Genomic DNA, 17,449 nt, shown 5'->3' with positions numbered 1-17,449 from the left:
TTTACCATCAGAGGTGGAGGTCGGTGAGTTCTTTAAGTTTGCATGAAAAAGAGTTCAGAGAGGAAGTGCAATAGGCAACAATAAGAATGCAACAGGAAAGTTTATTTGATAAGATAGTACACACTCAGAAGGGGGTGCGGGCAACTTCAGAGAGGAGGTGCACTTAAAGGTTAAGGATTTGGATTTTTAAGGATTTCAAGAATAGGGTAAAGGGCCAAGGGAGCATAGGCTTGACATGGTCTCATGATGTCTACAGTGAGAAACATTGTGTCCTCATCTGTAGTCCTCTAGATATTCTGTAAAATAAACTTAACAGGGAATTTATTGGTCCTGTTCTCCTCCAAGATACTGGTTTCCCTCAAGCAGTGAGAACATGCCATTTAGAACTGCTTGGCTTTACTTACGATTGGGTCAGTTGTTGGCTAATCACTGTAAATGTTACCTCCTAACTCTGGTTTTTAAAGTGGCAAATGTCATCTTAGCCTTAAAATGGGGTCCCTCCTCTTCTTACATACTGTTTATATCTCAGCATTTTTCATCATAGGCAGGAAGACTTAATCCTGACGCTTTTCTCATGCTACTGATCTATCTCAAATCTACTTCCTTTTCTAAAGTGATGGTTCTCAAACTTCAGTGTACAAGGAAAGTTGGGTGGAAATTTATTAAAAATGGAACCTCTTAAGCCCCACTCCAAAGATTCTGACTCAGTAGATGTTGAATGGAGTCTGTTAGTCTGCATTTTTAATTCTGTGAAAGGAGTTTCCTGAGCTATGATTTTGAGAAGTTCTGCCCTTTGGGCACCCATCACCCTCACTGCTTTAACCCACGCTCTAGATGCTGTCCAGATTAGACTACCCCCCAGACCTACCCACGATTTCACCTGACTACTTAATATTTCTATCTGGATATACAAAATTTCAAAATGTCCAAAATAGATTTGTTATTTTTCACCCAAACCTCTCTTGTTCTTCCTCTGAGATAATAGTGCCGTAGTCTAACTGTTAGAACAGGCAGTTAGTAAGATATGAGCAGGAGAAAAGAAGAAAGAAAAACCTTCTAGGTGGGTTTATATCCATTCTTTTTCCTAAAACGAGCAGTAAGGCAGAGCCAGGAAAGCCCCTAGGTTGACGCCTGCACCAAGGACACCGAGACATGGCCAAGAACAACCTTGGCCCATCACACGATTGTTAGAAACACCCCCTGCTCCCGTGGGATTTTCTGTCTGCACTATGAGCAAGAGCATGTGCGGAGCCGGAGCAGTGACATGGTCTGAACCTGTTAACCCACCGTGCACACTTCCTACTGAACCAGCAAGAATCCAGATAAGCAGGGCTGGTCCTGGCCTCTCGGGCTGCCTGCTGTCTCGGAGAGTGTACTTTCTCCTTGCTAAATAAAACTATCTTCTGGCCTTCTCATCTTGCTTCATATTGCTTGTCCTGTGTGACGGAGGAGGGCTGCGAAAGACCCCCTGCCTGCAACATGACCAGGAGAATGTGGGTCACACTTTGGGTTTAAGGAACCCTTGTCTGCCGAGTCGCTGACCCACAGCGTAGCTGGCATAAAAAAAACCCCGGGGAGAGCTGGCCAGAGAAGTGCTAGCAAACTCCCCAACTGCCGAGTCCTTGCGTCCGGACCGAGGCTCACAGACCTGCCTTTAAAGAAGCCTCCCAGCAAGGATTCCGGGGCAGAGGGCCCCACGCTTCCGCTTTAAGAAACGCCGCCCTCACGACGCCCCCAGCTAGTCGGAGCAGTGGGTCCGCAGAGGCTTGGAAAGCATTTCCACAGTGGAGGGCGTGGGGGTAGGAGGAAAGGGCAGTTTGGCCTCCCCCTTATCTCTAGCAGGGTCCCTCAAGGTGAGTCCGAGTAGCTGTTCAGACTAAGCGGAAACCAGAGCGCTTCCCTCTCAAGTCCTTTTCAGGTCACGTTACCAGCCCCGCCCCTCCTAACCAGACGACACTCCCGAACCCCTTCCTGCAATTACTCCTGGGCCTCCAGTGATGCGCCCTCAGGTCAGTCACTCTTAGAGATCAAGACTTTCTCGTCCTTTTATTTATTTTGTCTCCCTTTGGTCTGATTTCCGTGAGGCCGTTATAGATTTAAGGACTTGAGTAGCAAAGCCTGTATCTCAGGTAGAAAGTCCATACTGCGAAGATAGAGATAACGTCCATTTTAAATTTATGTCTCCTCGAGGAAACTTTAACAGACCCCTTCCTCTAGCGGAAGTTCAATGAGTAGCACTTCTTGTCATAAAAAGCCAGGTTGGTATTAAAGCTTAAAATTAGGAATTCAATCCGCATATAATAATGAAGTATGTGTTAGTTCCATCTTAGCCTCCTTTAATGTGGTTTTGCTCTGTTGTCTTGTATAATTCTAACTTAATGTTTTCCTCAATTGTCCTTTCGTGTGTGTTGTGCTTCTTAGTTCAGAAGTGAAATGATTTTGCTCCAGGCTAGTGAATAAAACTGGAGTACAATTAGTCACTCAGAGACGTGACAACTAAGAGGCTGATCCCTTTTTAATCTTTCACAAGCTCCGTTATTCACAAAGGCAAATTGATGCTAGCATTTAAGGAATCTGAAGTACTGCAAACCGCATAACTGCAAGATTTTACTATTCTAATTTCCAGCAAGAATTATCTTTTTCATACTGATTAGGTTCTGAAACTGGTTTTAAATGGCACCAGTGCCAAACAGAGGTTGAAATGCAAACAATATGCTACATTAATGCAAAGGATCTTGACTCATTTTCTCTCTTTGCAAACTGTATATGCATACTGTTGATGTTCAGGTTCAACCTCCTCTATCTACATATCAAAATGTACCAGGAGGAGATACATTTTTTTTTCACTGAGAAAAATCAGTGGGAGTTAAAAATATAAGCCATTTACCTAGGTTTTTCCATGACTGTTGTGCTTTGATTTCAGATGGGGAGGCACTGATTAGCCCTGCTTTCCTAAATGCAGAGCCAGACATTTCACTTAGGCTGAGTTCACCTGCAAACATTTCCCATAATTTGGAGCTATTCTTTGAAATAGCTTTCATCTTTTTCTCCCTTTCCTCTCTCCATATTCCTTCCCTCCGCTCCCGCCCTCCCTCCCAGCTGCAAGGGTTTGTCCTCTAGACAGTGGGGGTGGGAGGAAAGCAGGGCTAGAAGCGGAGCAGGGAGCATGAGCCAACGGAGAATGCCAGGATCTGGCTTTTGTGATTGGTCAGCTGCTGGCTGATGGATAGTCGAGGGAGGAGCCGACAACTCAGTCTGTTCTGACGGAGCCGAAGTCCAGAAACCATATTTACAGGTAAGAACCAAAAAATAAATAAATAAATAAATAAATGGGGAAAACATCTTTTTCTTCCAAATAGAATGCTCCTCAATTCCTACTGAGACAATTTTATGACAGGGAAATGATTCTGAAGGCATTTCCCAAAAGCGTGTCCCTTCTATTACTTAGGAAGCTTTGCAATGAACTGTTCTTTTCTCCTTTAGCTGAAAAAACCACCAGAGGCATGTGTTATCTTGGATAACTTTCTAAGGAAGTGGTATTGAACCGAATTAATAGATAAAATGAGTTATCGTGTGCTTTGGGGGGTTTGTTTTTATGTAAGCTTATGTTACTGGGAATCAGAGCAAGGATAGGGAGAGCTAGGCAAATTCCACAGGTCCTGAGAAAATGGAGCTTTGTCTGCATATACAATATAAAATTTCATGTGTTGTCTTTTAATATTTACAATACGATACATGGTTTGGGAAAATAATTTTTGCACGTGGTAGACTCTTGTAGCGCTAATTTAAACTGAATGATTTGTGTGCATTTAAGTCCTTTAATTTACTCCTCCATCTCATGCTATTGAGTTGTATCATTTAATTTAGTAAATTGTAAGCTTATATGACAAACAACTGTATTTATCAACATGCATGGGGCTGTTTTCATTTTAAAAGCTCAGAAACCTGTTTGTAAAGGATTAAATATTACTGTGAAAGATAGCATCTTAATAGGCAAGATTTATTGGTAATTTTATTTATCAGTCAAATATACCTAGAATTCCATAACAGCATGTATGCTATTGGTAATATGCAAAAGATAATCATTTATTTAACAGATCAAAAATTAAGATTTTACTTTACCAGTTGCTCACATCTCTTATATGGTGTCTTTATTTTTCCCTTAGGGAAAACAGGGGAGAGTTCTGAATATGGACTAAATGACACACTTCCAGTAAAGACATAAGAAAAATAATTTTACTCCAAGTCATTTAATTTTATATTTATTTTAATTCATAAATATAGGTTAATTAAGGGTGTGGGAGTCTCATTAAAATAAAGCTTCATTTAAGAAAGATTATTACTGATGGGAACACTGACAATCAATTAATACTTGTTGATTATAATAATAAATAAAAGTCTTTCAGTGATGCAAATGATTTGTTCATACATTTTAAAAATATTGCTTTTGAATGCATCACAAACTAATAGGAATGAATGTATATAATTTCTAAAGATTTTTTTTGCCTTTTTTTTTTGTTTTTGCTTGAGACAGATTTTGTCTTTGAAAGGCACACAAAAACATAGCAGTTCTTGCAAAATTTAAAAAGTGGAGAAAAACTACTGAATATTGGGAAAAGATTCTGTGGATGAATGGAGAACTATCTTAATTTCTTAAATGAACTATATGCAGCTAATAATATGTTTACACACTTAAGTGTTATATTGACCCGAGCAATATTCTTTTGCAGTCTGAATTTGAACTATTTCTGGACTTTAAAAATCATTATATGATACTAAAATATTGCCATGTTTCTAAGTGTGGATGGATTCTTCTGATTTTGGTTTTTAAAACAAAATGACAGTACAAATTAATCCACCCCCATAGGTTGGAATTTAAGGTGATATATTAGATAAGATATTCTCCTGTAATGTGGCAGAGAAAATAAGTCAGGCAGTTATATATTTTTTGGAAATTATAAGTTACGAGTAAAGTTACCTCCAGGATTGAAGAAGAATTGATGAAAATTAGAGAGCAGAGTTCCACATGGTTCTAAATTATTCTGTTTCCTTGGAAACCAGCTGCTGCAGATGCATTTTGCTTTCTTGGGCTAAAAATATCATCCTTTTAATAATCGCTAAGGGAAAGGTTCTGAATAAAACCAGAGTATATCGTTGCAGCTTTCTATAATTTCCTTAATGGTTCACGGATTTTGGATGTGAAGTAGCTAAACCCTTTTCAATCAGCATTTTCTATCACCCACTGGCCGACGGCTGCATGAAATGACTATGGTAGCGTTTACTGCAGAGACTACAGAAAAAAAAAGTGTGTGTGTGTGTGTGTGTGTGTGTGTGTGTGTGTGTGTGCGCGCGCGCGCGCATAGGCTAGTTTGGAAGCAAGAGAGAAAAAAAGCATGAAAGAAAACAGTTACGAGGTTCCTGTCCAAGTGAAGGATGAAACACGGCAAATGAAAATCTTGCCAGGCTGCTCTGTGAGAGATGGCAAAGCAAGACCATTTGTCTTTCCTTTGGTGTGAACATTTTTAAGATTCAAATATAGATTTTTAATACAGAGCACTATATAAAACTTTGTCTCCTTTTGCATAATACTGTTTGCTTTTTCTTTTTACGTTGTAGCATTAGTAGTACCCTGAATAAGACAGTGAGTGAAGACATGCTTTTTTTAAAAATGTATCAGTCATTTTAATCATAAAAAGAAAAGACTGAGACGTATGTTCAGGCTATGTATGGATAGAGAGGAGGATTAAATACATATTTTGACAGATTGAGAATTTTGTTAACTTAATGTTCAGACCATGTTAGATTAATGCCGTTACTTCCTTACCTTAATCTAATATACAAAAAATTACACATTGCAACAACCTAAAAATTGTTTTCATACGAAGGTAACATTTGAAATTTAATAGGAATTATTGTAAATACACATATGTACTTTTTGCTTAATTTGAGCCCTTTTATTTAGAAATAAAAATTCATTCTGAAAGGCTTGGAAGCAAAAATTGTAATTGTTGGATTCTACCCTAGGCCGTCTCTTAAATTAAAACATTCTCATTATAAAATTTTTTTCTCTCAGCTAAATGTCAAGAGGAAAAATCATAAAGCTGTTGTATCTTCCTATTATTTTATTAGAATTCAAAGGATATTCCTCTTTTCTCCTTTTCTATTCATCTAAATGTTTTTGACATGTAATACTTCATTTTCATAACATTAATGCTAGTCTTTTAGATTTATTGCTAGCAATGTAGCAAATAAAGTTCCACATGCTTAAATCATGTTTTAATATATCTATTATCTAGCCAATACATTAGTTAATGGGTATGTTAAATTAATTTGGTATGTCAGCACATTTTTCAAAAAGAGAATAATAGGAAGTATTTAGTTTTTATCAATTAACATAGCAAAGCACTTCAGTGGGAGCACTTTCAGCCTAAATACGATGACATGAAGAGTATGCAAACAACAAATCAGAGGGACTCATAAATGAATTATGCTATCTGCACATAAAAACAACTCTTCATTTCAGGAACAATGAAAGTTATCAAGTGTATGTGAAGTTCCTGAAAATAATGCATTGCACAGGCTTACACTCAAGTATGGAACATGTTAAAATACAGTTTGTTAGGAGAGTCTCTTTACTGCTTCATGCTTCTTTATTTGCTAAAAGTAGTTTCCCCGATTTGTAGGTGAGTTTACATGGTTCTCTTAAGTCTCACCAGATAGTCTTAGGAAATGAAATATTAATAGCTTCCCCTATAATATAGGCAGATAACTTTATATAGATTGTCTCCAGTGCATAATGGAAATACATTAGTTTGGCCAATAACCCTGCATTGCCGGAAGCGGGAGGGTGGGATTTAAAAGAAATGGAAATTCCACCAGGGTAAGATAGCTTGGGGAAGATTTCACAATGCTCAACTATGTAGTTAAGCTATATACTTAAGGTAATTCAAGCAAATGAAAAACTGCTTTAACATTTGTACTATGGTAGATCAGTAATTCAAAACTATTGATCGGAAGTCTTTTTTGACTTAGCATATATTCAATACTTTATAGTATAATATATGGCTTTTAAAGGTATAAAAAGGAGATTGGTCCAAAGCAGCAGCATTACTCTTGAATTACCATATTGTAAATCAAGGAGCAAAGAATGGATTTGATTATCAAACCAAAGATCATGTTTGGATGTTCCATGTATCTCAATGAATCACGTGGGCAGAGCACCTGATTCTCAGATAATTTAGATCTCAGTAGTTATTACAGACTTAATAGTTTGACCTGAAAACTGTTGAATGTGCATTCTCTGAGAAGAGACTCAATATAACTTCTCAGGCATTTAATTCAGGATTAGGATCACCTTGATAAAAGCAAGGCTAATTCTAAGGATAACACTTTAGCAAGGAAACCACTTGACACAAGATCAACTTTGCCATTCATTTCACTGTCATGGCCAAAAAGGTAGATAGTAGCCATGTGATGTATTTCCAAAGCCTTCGTACTTTCGTCAGATTAAGAGCTTGACACACTACCTTCAATGCAACAACAATCCTCCTGACTCAACATGCACATTTTTAATAATACTATTTTAAAGAAAAATCACCAAATGCCAGGTAAGATTAGTCATTATGTCTAATTTTTATATCTTTAAAGAATATGGACTATGAAGTCCTTTGGGAAATCCTCGTTTGATTTTCATGTATTCCCTTTGACTATTTTAGTCTTCCATTACCCTAGAAGCATAGACTGGCCTGTAGAGACTATTCCTTCCTGGAATAATCTCATTTTGCTTATGAAGAAAGTAAGGCACAGTGAGGGATTCTTACAGCCATTTTTTAGTGGGAAACTGAGCATTTGCTTATGCAAAATAACACAGCCAAGTACTATGTGTTTGTATTAAATATTGGCTATATTGCGTTAAATACTGGATGAAAGAAAAGCAGAGTTTAAGAGGACATTGAAAGAAGTGAAAAGGCTCGGCATGGCCAAATGGTCTCAAATGCTTCACAACATAGGAATTTTAGTGTGGCCCAGAACTCTCCACTTTAGACCTGCCCTTGGTATCTTTTGAGTCTGATCCTTAACTTGACTTTTTGCCTTTGTCGTCAGTGTCAAAAATGCATTTTAGTTTTGTTTTCTACCAAGTGTTGACAGTTAGTTGCTGTCATGTTGTGGATGTAACAACATATTTGTTAAATGAAACAAATAACTTCCTAAACAGGACTCTTGAATGTATTTACAAAGATTTCCTCTTCTGTCCCAGGTTACACTAGCCATGGAAAAATCAATATTTGTCATCCATCATTTTCCGGGTAATACTCGTGGTGATGTTGTCAGCATATTAAGGGAGAAAGATTCTGGGAAAGGTTTTCAAAAGCCATTAAAAAAAAAAATCTTGTTTTGCTTTCCCAAAATTCCTTTCTCGTAGCTCATAAAGCTCTTAAGGAAAATTGTAGATCATCTGCTTACTATGTTATCTAAATCAGGGCCCTCAGAGGACTCTCCCAGGCTGCCCACCGGGAGGAGTGTCAAATGTGGCACTCAGGTTGCAGGCTCCGTCATAAACTTCTGTATGCAGAGATCTTCATACAGCTCAGGGGCGGGGCTGAGAGCAGCCTGGGGCCACTTCAGGCCTGTCCTCCCCCTGCCATCGCTTCTTGGCATGGTCAGTATAGTCACTTCTTTGACCTCTCTACAAACTTTTATTCAACTACCTCAGTTATAATTCTCAGTGGCAGGGGTTTCCTTTGACTCTGTATCACCACCACCTGTTAATAAAGCTGGTACATGTTATGTGCCCCCAAATTGTTTGTCAAGAGAATAAATAAGTGAATGATCTTGTCAGGTAGACATTGTACCCTTTTCTTGAACCTTCCCAATGACAGACACCCATTACATTCTGAGAGTCCCTTCCTTTCATGTGCCTCTCTGTTAATGCTCTTCAGTGCACAGCTCTCATGTTACATTAATGTCATTAAGCCATGCAGAATTTTGTATTGCAGACTTTTTTTGTGCAAACACCATTTGCGCTCTCCTAGTCTCACAGGGGATGTCATCTGTATTTATTCTGCAAGTCATGAATTTCTGTGCTATACTCTTTCATTCTACTACTATTCTGATACACACAGGCCATCGTAGATTAAATAAATGGATTAATTATAAATTAGTAACTTTTATATTAACATGTAATATAAAAGTTAAATAAGAGGTACACTTTTACCCCTCTGAGTGCTCTCATACATATATTCTTATTCAATAAATCCCCACTCTCTTGAGTTAAAGTTGTTCAGCAACTTTAAAGTTAAAATTCTTTCAGCAATTTTTTTTTTTGCTCTAGGCCTATTTTCTGCCATTTATAATGTATCTGGTGAACAATTCTAAGCCATAATACTTGGCAAGTGACAAGATGAATCAACTACAAAGAAACCCAGGTTGTATGGTGAGAGTTAATACACTCATTCTGCTGAGGTGTAATATGTCTCAAGTAAATGTAAGCCCATAAGGACTACTGCTGGACTCCCACGGTCCACAGCAGCCAGGTGGAACTGAAAAAAAGCATAAAAGAATGTCATGCCCTGATATGATGTTTGTGAGTCTGAAGAGAAAGATTGATTACTAATATACCATAAACATGCTCATTTATATGGAAACTGTGTATATACATACATACCCCTTGAATGGATGATCCGGTCAGCCAGTCAGCATGTCTGTTTCTAGAAATGCATACTCTGAGCTAATGGGATATTATAACTTTGGCTTACCTATTTGTTTTCTAGGTAGTACAGCATAATAGTTGATGGAATGCATAATGGACTTTGCAGTCAGAGAGACTGTAGTTCAGCTCTCAGACATGCCAACTTCATAGCTCTGTATATTTTGGCAAGTTACTTAAGCTATTTGAACCTGTTTCCCTTTCTGTAGAATTCAGTTATTAACCTGGATGATATTGTAAAGATTGATAGACCTATGCACAACACTTTTCATAATAAGGAAATGTGTGCAGTTTTAGTTGTTATTGCTAGTCATCCTTTTCTATATATAAACCAAGAATGGAAGGAACAAAATGATACCCAGGATTTTTAACGGCTTCCTAAGTTTTATTCCTCTTTAAAGGGTTTTTAAAAAAGCCATAAAATTTTCTTAATTGGGTAGTTCTTCTATTTTTCCATATTAACTGCAATTAAATCATTAGACATCAGCTAGTTAAAATTGTATGAGATAGTGTTTTCCTATCTGTGTTTCTATAATTGTGAAAACAAATGCTACATAAGTTCTGAGCAACTGAATATTCCATGAAACAAAGTCTATGGTTAAATAAGTTTGGAAAAATCTGCACAAAATTTAAACAATACCCATTCCTATAAAGCCTTTGCTACACTAATGCACAGTGAGACTCTCCATAAAGGGTATATGGTATTTAGAATTTTCCAGACTCATTTGATCATAGACCGTCTTTTCAACACAAAGCATCACTCATTAAAATCTTGTGGGTCATTTTGCTATATGCTACACTAATCAAAAATGATTAAAAATCAGACAGGTATATATCTATAACTTCTTGAAGAATCTGTAACATCTAGGCTAAAACATCATCTATGTTTTTATATTTTTTAAATATAAAAATATTTCCAATATTTTAAAAATTTCCAAAATTACTCTAATTATATACTCATTTTTAATAAGAGTAATTTATTCAATTTTATTCTCCTTTTGTCTTCCATGTTTTGTTTTTAAACTTCTGCAAAGTGGCATGTGTACTTTTTAAAAACATTTCCTGTCACAAAGGAGTCGTACATCCAAAATGCATGTTACTTACATTCTGAGCTTCATGTTTCTCAATGATAAAAAGGAAATAATACTAATATGTAAATTCAGTCATTGTTTAAGTGCAAATGAGAGAACATATTCACAGATTTAGTTTCTAACACCAAGTAAGGACTCAACAAGATTATTATGATGTATTTATTTAAAAGAAAAGCAATTATTAACAAAGAAAGACACAGAACAAAATGGACAGTATGAAAAAAAAAAAACTCAAAGAATTCTCATTTAAACTCCATGAAGTTACCTGAATATAAAGAGGGTTCACGATCTATTTCTCTGCAAAGGTAGTGTAAAAATATCCCAAATCACAAACCAAAGCATGCTCTTTATAGCTATAATAAAATGTTCAAACACAAAATTTATACTTTACCAGGAAAAACAATGTTAAATAACTTATACACAACACACACAACCATTAAGAATATAAAGAAAGCACATGGAGAAAAATAGTTCTAATTCACAAGTATCCAAAGAAAAACAATTTCAAGCAGTAGGATACCATCGAGAGTCAAGGAACAGTGTGATGATTAAAAGTATGATTTCAAATGTCGAAGTGCCTGGGTTCAAATGCTGCCTCTGAATAATTAGCTCTACAAGCGTGGCCTCGTCACTTTAATTCTCTGTGCTTTAGTTTTTAATCTGAAAGTGGTATTAATAATAATGCCTACCTTTTATGTGTGTGATAAACATTAAATGAGATGATACATGTTGTATTCATTTTCTATTGCTGTGTATCAAGTTGCCCCAAACTTAGTGCCTCAAACAACGCCCATCTTTCATTGGAATATAGTAAGTATTACAGGTCGAAAGTCCTTCACAGTGTGACTAAGCAAGGGTCTCATACGACTAAAACCAAGGTGTCAGCTCAGCCAAGTTCTTGTTTGTTTACCATGGGGGACAATTTCCTTTCAAACTCATTGTTGGCAAAATTCGGTTCCTTGTGGTTATAGGACTAAAGTCCTGTTTCCTGCTTACTGCAGCTGGAGTTCTTTCACTCTTGGAGGCTGCACATACTCTTTGGCACAGGACCCCTTCCCTCTTTAAATTAGTCACAGAGAATCTCTCTGTTGTTTCTGACCTCTAGATTGAAAGGGCTCATGTGATTAGGTGAGGTCCACCTAGATAATCTCTCTATCTGGTCTCTGACCTGGGCTCTTAATTATATATGCAAAATCCCATTGCCATATAGTGTGAACATAATCATAGGAGTGGTGTATCACCATATCTGTAATCCCAGATTTATACAAGGAATGCACACTGAGGCGGGTGAAAGGGGAATGCCGCCATAGAATCCAGCTTAATACATATATAAAATGCTAGAACAGCACCTGGGACATAGCAAATACTGTGTGTGTGTTTGCTCTTATTCTTTTTGACTATCTGAAAAACTTACAGAAATGAAAGAAAAGCAATGCCCCATAATGGCAAGGGTGTGGTGAAATGACATGCCAATAGACTATTAAAGATGCATAAACTGGAATTTAGCAATGCATATTGAAAGCTCAGTGCTTCCACTTCTAGGAATTCATCCTAAAGATAAAATCAGGAATATACAGAAAGACATACGAGAGAAAAATGTTAATTATACTTGATTTGTAATAATAAATATTTAAAATGAAACCAAGCAGCTCCCTTTAGAGTTTTAATTAAGTATAATGGCATAGCTAGCTATTCAGTGAAAGGTTATGTAGCCTTAAATACAAAAATGAAAATCAAAACAGAAGCACATGGTTTTGGAAAATATTGAATCCAGGGAACATCTTCTTGTTGTAAGTGGAGAAAATCTAGGTTACAAAATTGCATGTTTAGAATTAATCAATTCACCTTCCTTCCTGGAGTGTGAGGTGGCCCTTTGGTAAGACATGGTCTCTTGACCAGGGAGGGAACGTACCCTGACAGGTCTCTTCAGATTGCTGTTGGTAAGACTCGGTGGTTAAGCGACTTCTTAGGGAGCCCTTGCATCCTGCCTGGAGTTTGAGGTGGGCTTTTGCAAGAACATCCTTATTAGAAAACTGTATCATTTTCTTGAGTTTTTGTGCTTTTGCCATTCAACACCTCCAAATGCAAATAATTTGGTCAGGTCCCTCCTACCTCAAAGTTCTCCTTTGTTTACTAATCTGGCTAAAGTACATGCTCAGCCAAGATTCTAGAGCGTGGTTTTTGTTTTGTTTTAGCTATAGTGCAGGACATCTGGAATACATAATACATACCAATGGAGAATGCAGAAGTTAATTACTAGGAAAGCACCTACAGGTCACATCTCATACCATTAAACAGTTACCATTAGTGCCATTTTATAGGTGAGAAAACTGGTTCAGAGAAATTAAGTAACTCACTGAAGAACCATTTAGGAAATGATGAAACCAGGTTTTTAACCAATTGGCTTCATTCTTTTCATCATACCATGATTCCTGGCAGTCCCTCGGACTCTTTATTTTGTAAAAGTCTTCCTGGGAAATTTCAATGATTAGCTTAATAAAGTCCTAGTGCCATACAGTATTGCTGTTTCCTTATACCTGCAGGCAAATTAGTAGTAAATGCAGATTGCTTTATTTTCCTAAGCTTTTACCAGCTGCAGCTTCTCAGATCTTAAATTTCAAATTAACATATGTTTTTAATGGGGGATCCAGGTATCACCACAAGTTCAGATTAAAGCAGTTCTTCCCATTCCCTCTCAATCTAAAGGGAGATGCACCAAACTCCATCATCCTTGGAACTAGCATTTCTCCATAGACCCTACAACGCAGGCTGGTTTCTTCTACCTGTTGCTCTTCCATAACTAAATTCTTGATAAAAATCAACATCCAGATCTCTCATATTGCTAAATTGTTCATTCTCCTTTGGGATTTCCATCCATCCTTCTCAGACTCTTTCTCCCATTTCCTCTGTTCCCTCCATGTTCCCAGGACCGTTCAGTGTACCTTCACTCTTACTCACCTTTATTCTGCATTCATCTCTAGTTCCAACAATCTGTCCTTGTCTTGTTCTAGCTTTTGTTAATTAACCTTGGTAATCAACCGAGACCCGTGGTTGTGTACTGGCTCTATGAGCAGTGTTGTTGCAGTGGGGGCAAGAATAAAAGGTACATGAAAATGATCATCTACATTTGCTATCTTACAACACTAAACTAAGTTTTCTACCTTTATCTTACATCTACCTACCACTTCAGCATTTTATTAAAAATAATAATAATAATAATAATAAAGGGAGAAATGTGGGATCCACATATAAATCAAGTATAAAAATCAAACGAATATTCATATTTGACCTGATTGTTTATGGTTCATAATGTGTGATCAAAACCGAAAGTTTCTGTGATGTCTGCCCTTGCACTGTTCACCATGTAAGAACTTGTTCATTATACTTTAGAAGATTGGAGACTGTTGAGAATTAGGCTTGGGGTTGATTAATGATTGTGCATTGAGTCCCCTATACAGAATTTTATTGTTGTTAACAACCATTTGATCAATAAATATAAGATATGCCCTCTCAAAAAAAAAAAAAGGTACATGAAAATATACATATGAATGTGGAGGTTTACTATATATATATTGGGGCATCTAGTGTCATATAATTGTAAAATTGTAAAATCAACCATTGGATACTTTATTCTGTAAAATTTGCCTAATAACAAATATTTAAGTTCCTGGGAGAGAGCCAAATAAGCTCTAAACTGGTTTTTGGAAAATTAATTTTAATTTGTAGAAAGGTTTGTGAACCCAACAGACATAGTAGTTCTGATCTCAAAATGGCAACTTACATTTTTACCCTTACATTCTTTTAGTGATCTGTCTCAGCTCAGTTATTTCTCATGACATCATAAATTGAACAGAGCAATTCATAACTTACAATTTTCTTCTCCTATTAAATACTTATAACCACTTGTCTTTTGAGAGTCTGGGTTTGTATAAAAGTACTGAACTGTCCATTTGAATATTTTAATTCAAAATACGATTATTCTATTTGATTGGTATACAAATCATTAACTATTTTCATATAAGATACAGTGTTGAGAAAATTGTTATTTTATATACTTCTTAAAAAGAATTATTGGATATAGGATCAGTAATAATACAGTACCCCTATTATATGGGTCAAGAAAACCTATGAAAGCTCCATATTTTTTGGATGTAGGAAATACATGACCTTGTCAGGACACTCTGAAATCTAAAATTTTTGATGTCTAAGGAATACCCAATGAACATCATACTCTTTTCCAGTGATTGAAAATGTAAATCCAATCATCTGTATTTTTGTTTGCTAACAATTTCTTCCAGCCACGTACTCTCAAAATAGCATTATAGAGTGACTGTGTTGTAGGGTGACTTAATGTTTACTATTGCTTTCACTTCACTATGCAGATAGGACAAACCCGTTCTAGGACATTTCTAATAACTCTCTTCTTCCTCAGCTGTTCTCCCTTCCCACTTATTACTGCAGACATCTGAAAGGGCTAGTATCTTAATCTCTCTCACAATTTAGCTTCTCCGGCAAGATAACACTGTCTGTTGCCATGGAAATAATTGTAACATTGCAATTTTAGTACTACCGTCAGAGCACACTGCAACAGAATCAGACTGGAAAACACACACAAAAATAATAGGATGACTCTCTCTTGCTCTTCCCCAACAAGTGTCTGTTATGCACTGGAACATTTTTTCCCACCCTTTCATTGGGTTTATTCAGATATCTAATCATATAGTTCAATCTCTCTTTAATGACATTGTTCAAGATTCTTCAGGGCCACTAAGAATGGAAAGTATGAGTGTGACCAAATACACACAAATTATTTACATCCATTTCACATGACATAGAACATCAGAACTTCCAAATAGCTTCCCATAACTAATAAAGTTGGAGAACATCAACATTCTCCATTCATCAATAGCTCTCAGTCTTTCTGAGTTTTTTCTGTAATTCTTCCAAAACCTCCATAAGTCACTTGAAGATAATTTCTCCAACCAAATAAATACTGGTTACATTGGGTCACGAAGTGACTTTCGAAGCTGGAGACTGCCTGACAGGGTCAGTCCAGAGCCAGAGTCTGGGAATCCCTGCTCAAGCTGGTAATGGTTTTGTGTCTGACTTTTTAGAAATCTTGAATAAGTAACCTTAGAGCGGATGGTGAGTAAAATAGTTATTAACTCTTTGTCTCCATTTTCTCACAAATAAGTAAATCCTTGACAATGATCACCCTCCAAATATTCCTTCTTCTTACTAACTAAAAGACATATTCCTTTGCAATGATAAGGGGACCCCCTTACTTTCTCATTATGAATTTTATTTGCCAAAGCAACACCATAAAGTGGTACAATGTATCTGAATTGGTCTTAACTTGAAATCTATCAAGTAAAATGGTCTTCACTGTCATAAAATCATTGGTAAGTCTGGAAACAAGGGGTTCTAGGTATGATTAAATAACCACATTGCTTTGGGAAGCACTTTGACCTTCCCTGCCCTTCTAACCTCTTCCTAAATTCTTCTCCCGCAAAGGAAGCTACTGACCTCTCCAGCCCTCTGACTCGTCATGTTTACTGACCAACTTCTCACCTGAGTCGCTAGTCCTCTCTCTTCCTTAATTCCAGACCTCTCCCTTCTCTTGTCAAATCTGCCTTTCCTGTACCATAGACCCTCCATTTTCTTATGAAATAACTAATGAGTACACTTTAAAAAATGTAAATCAGATTTTATCACTCCACTGTGTAAGCCCTTAAGTGGCTTCCATCTCATGGAGCATAATAGCCAAAGTCCTCACAGGCTCTATACAATTTAGCCCCTGATACCTGTTTTACTGCATCACCTATGGTGCCTGGCCCAGGGCCTTGGCACACAGCATTCCTTTGGCCTGGACTGCTCTTCCCCTAGGGGTCAAAATCTCTGGTTCCCTTACCTCCTCCATGTCTTTACACCACTTCCTCACTGTGACATTAGCTCACCAATCAATTAAAAATGGAATATTCTCTATTAGCCAAACTTGTAGTTGCTATACCCCTTATTGCTTATGTTTCTCCATAGCATTGATCTCCATCCTATGTTTAATTTACTTTTCTGTTCGTTATTTGTCTACCTCTTCCCCAATGACACCTACAAAGTGAGCAACATTAGAGGAAGGAGTTTTTGTCTCCTGTGTTGTTACATTATCATTCTTAGGCATCTAAACCAGTCACTGGTACATGATAGATGCTCAGTAGATGTTTACTGAATAAATAATAAGTGGTCCTTAAACAAAGGGCAGAAGACAAATCTCTTTTCTGTAGAATGGCATAAATGACACAATGAGGACACTTGGATTCCCTTTCTCAATAGTCTGAACTGAGATATACTGAAAGAATGAGTCAGTTGGTGCTCAGAGTTGAGGCTTTCAGGATGCAATGAGATAGAGGCAGGTCTGTCAGAAGTGAATTCCATATCCTAGCTGGGGAAATGAGGAAACAGAAAATACAGAAATAGAGAAAGGCAAGTCAGCAGAACACCCTGAACAAAGAAGTCCCAGGGAAGTGTAACTACCAAAACCGAGGGAGGGACACTATGAGGTCAATGAGGGGCACAAGAAGGGTGGCCAGTGCCAAGATTGCTACTTTTTAAAGAAAGTCACTCTACTTAGACTTGTTCCTTTCTACCACAAGGGCAT

The 17,449-nt window shown here is 37.1% G+C and overlaps 1 protein-coding gene across 2 annotated transcripts in view; it reads left to right on the top strand.

Moving 5' to 3' along the window:
• The first annotated feature begins 3,100 nt into the window (after nucleotides 1–3,100).
• CSRNP3 (cysteine and serine rich nuclear protein 3) overlaps nucleotides 3,101–17,449 on the top strand; it is a 175,677-nt gene continuing 161,328 nt past the window's right edge. For both annotated transcript variants that reach the window (XM_036884390.2, XM_036884391.2), the window contains exon 1: nucleotides 3,101–3,295. The gene's annotated coding sequence lies outside the window, so the exon portion shown is untranslated. The remainder of the gene's footprint in view (nucleotides 3,296–17,449) is intronic.

Source organism: Manis pentadactyla, chromosome 8 (assembly GCF_030020395.1).
Source record: "Manis pentadactyla isolate mManPen7 chromosome 8, mManPen7.hap1, whole genome shotgun sequence".
NCBI classification, from domain to species: Eukaryota; Metazoa; Chordata; class Mammalia; order Pholidota; family Manidae; genus Manis; species Manis pentadactyla.
This window is presented reverse-complemented; position numbering and strand designations above follow the sequence as displayed.